At 47.7% G+C, this 7,768-nt stretch overlaps 1 protein-coding gene across 5 annotated transcripts in view; it reads right to left on the reverse strand.

Moving 5' to 3' along the window:
* Positions 1 to 7,440, reverse strand: part of ENTPD6 (ectonucleoside triphosphate diphosphohydrolase 6) — a 480,760-nt gene extending 473,320 nt beyond the window's left edge. For 4 of the 5 annotated variants that reach the window (XR_013596224.1, XM_078649068.1, XM_078649071.1 and 1 more), the window contains exon 1: positions 7,195 to 7,414. The gene's annotated coding sequence lies outside the window, so the exon portion shown is untranslated. Of the gene's footprint in view, positions 1 to 7,194 lie in introns of all 5 variants that reach the window. The other variant, XM_078649069.1, reaches the window with a different exon arrangement.
* Between the last annotated feature and the right edge of the window lie 328 nt (positions 7,441 to 7,768).

Genomic DNA, 7,768 nt, shown 5'->3' on the forward strand with positions numbered 1-7,768 from the left:
GTAGATGCATCAACAATCGCAGTACAAGTAATGAAAAACAGGAGTTCAGTTTCGCCACTGGAGCGGGCGAGGTGGTCTCTATTAGAGACACAGGCAAAGTCATCGGAGCAGGCACAGGAGGCAGTCCACCAATAGTTCCAGGCATTAATGTCGAACAGGGCCGCGGCACTGTGTCCAAGTCCCCGGGGCCCGAACCCCGAAAAACAGGGCGCCCCAAAGTCACCGGCACACTACACGATCTTCGATCAGTGGTGGAAACACTCAAGGCAATCGAGGGGGGTGAGGCAATGGAGTGATTGAAACAAGAGGGCGACAAGAAGAAACGGCCGCCCAAAATGGCGGCAGATCGTGGCGGAGCCACCGAGATGCCCGGGGCCAGGGATCTCAGGGCTTCCAGGATATCTCTGACCGTAGGTTCACGCTCACCAGATCCGATCCCCGCACAATCAGGCAACACGAGCCCGCTGCCACAGGGTGATTCTTGTCCCAGAGGGTCGGCCGCCATTTCGTGAAATCAGCCCAGTCGCCGCCCACCAAGACCCCCGGAAAGAACAGTTCGAAAATGTAGGACTTTACAAGCTCCGGGGGTCCCAGCAAGGGCGGCCTCGATGCCAAAAGGATGTCTGCCCAAGACGGGTCTCTGCCAGCACCAGCACCGGCGCCCCAAACAAGCGGAGTCCGGGCACCGAGGACCAGGGCCGCCGGACAAAGCAGCGGCGGGGAGAGACCCCTTCACAGAATCAGGTCCCGGGGCTTCTCACCCACTTCGGCCGCGCGGCCACCAGGGCAGGCCCGGATCAGGATCGCCGGGATCTTCGCACAACGGCTCCCATCACTGGTTCACGCTCTCGGCCGGGGCCGAGAGCCGACGGATCCCACCGGCTAGGTCCCGGTCTAAGTTTCACGGAGGCCCCGATCTCGCAGAGGACACAACTCCGGAGCCGCTGCACACCGAGACCCCGGGGCCAGATGGTAAGTACAAACAAGTCGTTCTGTTTCCAATTCCCCAAAAATGTGTCGTCCCCGGACAGGATCGAAGACAGGATAGGCGATCAGGCCGGAGGGCTGCAGGAGCCGAGCTAAAGGGCGACCATTACGCTCGCGAGCTAGGCTCCTCCCCCAACTCAGACAATTCTTACACCGTTTTCAAATTTAAAATCCAAAGAAATTAAGTCACCAGAAGAAATTCCACTCAGGATTCTAAAGGAATAGCAAAATCCACCAGCTCAGACCAAAGATCTTCTTATGACAACCAGATCAGCAACAAAACAGAAATCTGCACCTGCCCTACATCCCGTCCTATGCAGTGGAATGCTGATTGCTGGGGATAGTAAAGATACTGTTGAATAAGTTAGCATCACCTTTCCGCCGCACACCAAGGATGATTCTGGACACCTCATGCAAATAAAGAACAGTATAATAATACCAAGATATCAGAAATTAATGGTCTCTAATCAGCAATAAACAAAATGCCATAATCACCAACACAGCCAAAATGCTCACGAAGAGCTTTCCCATGCCAAACTAAATATGAAGCTCACCTGGATAAGAAGAATCTTGGAAGAGAAGTGGCATGGTGCCAAGACCTGAAGTGCCCATGGTACAAGAGCCTAAGACCTGATGGCCTTACTCACTATTGAGCAGGGAATTCACCTTACTACTTATGCAGAAATAGCAACTTGTTAAGAAAAGTCTTCTAGCTGAACTTACTGTGGATCTATATCGACAACTTCAACATTTTCCTGGCACCTACATAAAAAGAATACACTTAAAGCAAAGTGAAAGCCTTCTGGTATCGTTCTTAATCCTTCCTTTTGTTTGGTTCACTCCTTTTAAGCGCCTGCAGTTTTTCATCATTTATTAGGAGTTCACAGCTTATTAGTCAGAGTTCATATGAAGAAGTGCTTTTTTATAGTACGGGACAGAGATTTTTCCTAATGTCTATTGCAGTATTTTTGATGTACGCACCAATAATTATTTTACCCTCTCCCTTCATTTTTTTTACTTTTACCTAAATACTTAGATTATAAACTTAGAGTTGCCTTAAGTGATTTGCATCCCTATGTTGCAAAAAAGGTTCCTACAAGTGGAAGTGCTAAATTAACTTGAATCTTGAGAAGAGTAAATCGTTAACAAGCAGGCACAAATGCATGGGTCTCCACACCAAACCTCCAAAGCATGAGGAGGTAGGTAGTACCTGTGAAGGTGTTCCATTCACTATAGTCAATATCGAACAACCATTTGAACCAAATATTTGATGTTAATCCACAATGACTTCTCAGGGAGAAGGAATAGAAAGGTTCCCTGCTCCTTCTGGGGATCAGGCTCTTGACCGAGAACACACCATCTTCAATCAAATGCAACTCATCCAACACCACAAACCTATTTACTCGACTGATTTTTCGCTTTCCCTGGGAAATCTTGAATGTCTTCTCTTCACCCTTTGCACTCTCCTTTGAAGTGGTCATCGTATTTCTTGTTTGAGGCTCCCTCTGCTCTTCATCTGCTCATGCATCTCCTGATTTTCTAAGTCTCTTCTTTAGGACTCCCGCCACTATTGTATTTCTCTACTTAGGTCATTTTACAGCTCGCAACTAATTTCTCTTACTTTTCAGTTTTTTTTCATTATTACTGAAACTGAGATTCAATTGGTCCTTCTACTTCAGTGAAAATACAAGATTTTTTTTTGCCACAATAGCTATACCATCATAATCTTTTATTTGACAGTTACTTCCATAAAAGTACACACATAAATACAGTTCACATAAAAACAATAAAATCAATAAGACTCCTCAAAACCTTATTGTAACACGGAGCATAGGGAGGATGTAGGGACCCCAGAAGAATGGTGGGTCACTAAAGACTCTTATCCTCCTTTCCCTCAGGACAACTGGACACCGTGGACAGCTGAATCCGACTACGACAAAAATGAGGACTGTTCCTTTAACTGGCCGCCGTCAGGAGGAGAAGGTACGCCCATCCGTGACATCAGTATTGCGCGATTGGTGAAAAACCAGGAAGAACAAGAAACGGCGTGTGACGACACCCCGGGAGAAGGAGAAGGTGGACGCCGGAGACACGAGGACGAGGAGAGTGGAGAGACGAGTGAGGAACAGCGTTCCAGTAGCGAGAAAGGAGAGCAGGAGGCCAACGTTTCCGTGAACCCCCGTGCCACACACCGAAGGGAGGAGTGTGGCTAAAGCAGGTACGGGAGCGGTTAACGGGCTGGGTCGGGAGGCAGGGAACTACTTAACGTTTAACCAACATCCCCGTAATTACCTGTCGTGGGTATCGGTAGCTGCATTCCCACTCTTTGCCTCCTGCTTGCCAACCCCCTCCCCTGAGCACTATCACAGCTCCCGAGCACTTTGAGAATGTTTAGTCTTTGAGCACGAGCAGCGGTGACCTCACCCCCTGGGTCCTAGGTGTTAAAGCGAAACCGGTCCCAGGATACTTGTTTCCGGTCCATGGAAGACATGGCTTGGCAGTTCGGGCTGGACTGTTCCCATAAGGCACAGGGTCAGACTGATTTGCATATAGCCATGTTTGAAATGGGGTGGCTGAGTGGGCTAAAGAATGGTGATGGATTAAACCCAGATCAGTTGACTGGGGGTGAGTGTTTGATTTGCTCAAACGCTCCGTCCATCATCCCCTTTTGTATCATTTTGTTCGCCCTAAGTGTTGCAGGGTCTGCTCAGACGTGAGTCCCTTGCTCACTTGGCCACTGGATTCAAGATAGCCTGGCTGATGAGGATTATGAATCCGAAACCGGTCCCAGGATACTTGTTTCCGGTCCATGGAAGACATGGCTTGGCAGTTCGGGCTGGACTGTTCCCATAAGGCACAGGGTCAGACTGATTTGCATATAGCCATGTCTGAAATGGGGTGGCTGAGTGGGCTAAAGAATGGTGATGGATTAAACCCAGATCAGTTGACTGGGGGTGAGTGTTTGATTTGCTCAAACGCTCCGTCCATCATCCCCTTTTGTATCATTTTGTTCGCCCTAAGTGTGGCAGGGTCTGCTCAGACGTGAGTCCCTTGCTCACTTGGCCACTGGATTCAAGATAGCCTGGCTGATGAGGATTATGAATCCGAAACCGGTCCCAGGATACTTGTTTCCGGTCCATGGAAGACATGGCTTGGCAGTTCGGGCTGGACTGTTCCCATAAGGCACAGGGTCAGACTGATTTGCATATAGCCATGTCTGAAATGGGGTGGCTGAGTGGGCTAAAGAATGGTGATGGATTAAACCCAGATCAGTTGACTGGGGGTGAGTGTTTGATTTGCTCAAACGCTCCGTCCATCATCCCCTTTTGTATCATTTTGTTCGCCCTAAGTGTGGCAGGGTCTGCTCAGACGTGAGTCCCTTGCTCACTTGGCCACTGGATTCAAGATAGCCTGGCTGATGAGGATTATGAATCCGAAACCGGTCCCAGGATACTTGTTTCCGGTCCATGGAAGACATGGCTTGGCAGTTCGGGCTGGACTGTTCCCATAAGGCACAGGGTCAGACTGATTTGCATATAGCCATGTCTGAAATGGGGTGGCTGAGTGGACTAAAGAATGGTGATGGATTAAACCCAGATCAGTTGACTGGGGGTGAGTGTTTGATTTGCTCAAACGCTCCGTCCATCATCCCCTTTTGTATCATTTTGTTCGCCCTAAGTGTGGCAGGGTATGCTCAGACGTGAGTCCCTTGCTCACTTGGCCACTGGATTCAAGATAGCCTGGCTGATGAGGATTATGAATCCGAAACCGGTCCCAGGATACTTGTTTCCGGTCCATGGAAGACTTGGCTTGGCAGTTCGGGCTGGACTGTTCCCATAAGGCACAGGGTCAGACTGATTTGCATATAGCCATGTCTGAAATGGGGTGGCTGAGTGGGCTAAAGAATGGTGATGGATTAAACCCAGATCAGTTGACGGGGGGTGAGTGTTTGATTTGCTCAAACGCTCCGTCCATCATCCCCTTTTGTATCATTTTGTTCGCCCTAAGTGTGGCAGGGTATGCTCAGACGTGAGTCCCTTGCTCACTTGGCCACTGGATTCAAGATAGCCTGGCTGATGAGGATTATGAATCCGAAACCGGTCCCAGGATACTTGTTTCCGGTCCATGGAAGACATGGCTTGGCAGTTCGGGCTGGACTGTTCCCATAAGGCACAGGGTCAGACTGATTTGCATATAGCCATGTCTGAAATGGGGTGGCTGAGTGGGCTAAAGAATGGTGATGGATTAAACCCAGATCAGTTGACTGGGGGTGAGTGTTTGATTTGCTCAAACGCTCCGTCCATCATTCCCTTTTGTATCAATTTGTTCGCCCTAAGTGTGGCAGCGTATGCTCAGACGTGAGTCCCTTGCTCACTTGGCCACTGGATTCAAGATAGCCTGGCTGATGAGGATTATGAATCCGAAACCGGTCCCAGGATACTTGTTTCCGGTCCATGGAAGACATGGCTTGGCAGTTCGGGCTGGACTGTTCCCATAAGGCACAGGGTCAGACTGATTTGCATATAGCCATGTCTGAAATGGGGTGGCTGAGTGGGCTAAAGAATGGTGATGGATTAAACCCAGATCAGTTGACTGGGGGTGAGTGTTTGATTTGCTCAAACGCTCCGTCCATCATCCCCTTTTGTATCATGTTAAAGCGACTAGTACCAAATCCTTAAAATCCCTTTCTCTTCTTTTCTGCCCCAAACCCTGGGAGAACCGCGGAACATCAGACAACGTGGAGACCGAAGAAGAAGAGAGTGAGCCCATCAGCGTGGATACGACTGAGATTGCACATATAAGACATACTTCACGTGCCCGAAAAGTTGTAAAGAAAATAAAACCCTATCCAAAGTTAAAGAGTGTCCGGACTCTCACTCGCCCCACGCCACACTTATTAAGATCATTGGATCATTACTAGTGTAACAAATTGTAAAATCATCGTCAATCATAATGTTTCTCAGTATGTCCTGAGCCACTGACTTATAATCTTGAGTTCCAATAGCACCACGTGAGGAAGGGTCAATAAATTAGAGCGTCACGCTCAATACTTGCTCAAATCACATTACTAACAGCATTACACAGTACAGTAGGGATCACAGTGTCCAATACTACTCTATTTGATTCTCCATAACCCCACTGGAAAATGAGACAAAGCAAACACAGCCGAGGGTGTTGAGCCAGATCTAAAAACTCTGGAGACAACCCTATAATTCCAGATCGCCATACAAAAATAATATGCGATTAATGCATTCTTTCACCCGAGGCCAAAAAGGGCAGGTCAGATTTAGTTCACTGCCATGGGATCTCGAGTTGACAGTGTAAGGGCATAATGGTAAAGTACCAAGACGAAATTTGATGTGCAAGATTTTTGCCAGTGGGGGGTTCAATGGAATCCATATACTCTTATCTCCTACAATAAAACATATTTTACTGAAAATAATATCTGAACTGAAAATCAGCAGAAAGTAAAATTTGTGACGTCGGAGCGTCAAATAATACACCATAAATATCAAGAAAACTAAACAAAGGTGAACAATCCACCTAGCACCTCTCAGACTAGTTCTTCATGCAGCAACACGCTTTGTTTCAGAACACATCACTCCTATTCTACGTTCCCTTCAATGGCTTTCTACAGAGGCAAGATACCAATTTAAAACAGCCTGCATCACGCACAAAGCTCTACACTCCTCTTCGCCCTTACACCTGAGGATCTAAAAATGTCAGGCGCTAATCAGTACTCTAAAAGTGCTCAGCCTCTACATCTTGAGCCTCCCTCTTCAAGAGAGAACGTTATATGTCCCAATCCTTTTATGGAAGTGCCTTAAGATTCTGGAACTTCCTCCCCAGAACATCCGCATGACCTCATGTTACGTGGCATTCAACGGGACCACAAAACTCTCTTGCCACTTTTGGTTAACATCCCATACTTTCACCCGCCTTCGGAAGCACCTCAGCCTCCCCCTGCTCTATTCGTTGATAAACGTTACATGATACAGCGTTGGTTGATATTGACTGTTCTTCACTCCACGTTTGTGTTACATACTTAGTGCTGAATCTATTTTACAGCGCTCTAATGCTCACAGGCCTAATAAGCACTATATAAAATCAGATAGCGTAAGAAATAAATATCATATCGTGTTACATTCAGTTATTTAGTGCTTAAGAGTGAAAAGAAGAGTTTGACAAATTCAGCAGTTACATTACCCTCTTCGACTCGTGCATGACCCAGATTTTTAAGTCATGATGCAAACATGTGCCGGCATTACCGAATCGGTCTTCCTCCTTAAAGAGGTTTTTAGCACTCAGATAACCTCTGCATTTTCATCTACTCTAGATAAGGCTAGGCGATACATTCGGATAAGTAGCCCGTACTGATTGACAAGTTAAAGGAACTCTGCCGGAAGGAACGTGAAGCATCGCTGCTTCATCATAACTCCTGCGATTGGAGAGGAAAAAAAAGAACCGCCCCGGAACTGACTACCACCGCAGACCCAGAAGTGCTCAACAAGATGTACGTGGAAGGGAGGGTCCCTGATGAGAGTCTAACTCCGATTGGAGGAAGAATCGATCGGCGTCCCTAACAACGACGCGCATCACGTGACTTGTACGTCGGTTTACGGACAGTATCTATTTATGCACGCCATGAACCTCCCCTGTCTCTGGTGTGAGGTCGGTTGTGGGTGACTGTCTGGGAAAGTGGACTTCTGAGAACCGGGGGTTGTGATTATCAATTTACGGTTGAAGCGCCGCACGCCAGGCAGAAAAGGATGTGGGCAGA

The sequence above is a fragment of the Lissotriton helveticus genome, chromosome 6 (genome assembly GCF_964261635.1).
Source record: "Lissotriton helveticus chromosome 6, aLisHel1.1, whole genome shotgun sequence".
Lineage (NCBI taxonomy): Eukaryota > Metazoa > Chordata > Amphibia > Caudata > Salamandridae > Lissotriton > Lissotriton helveticus.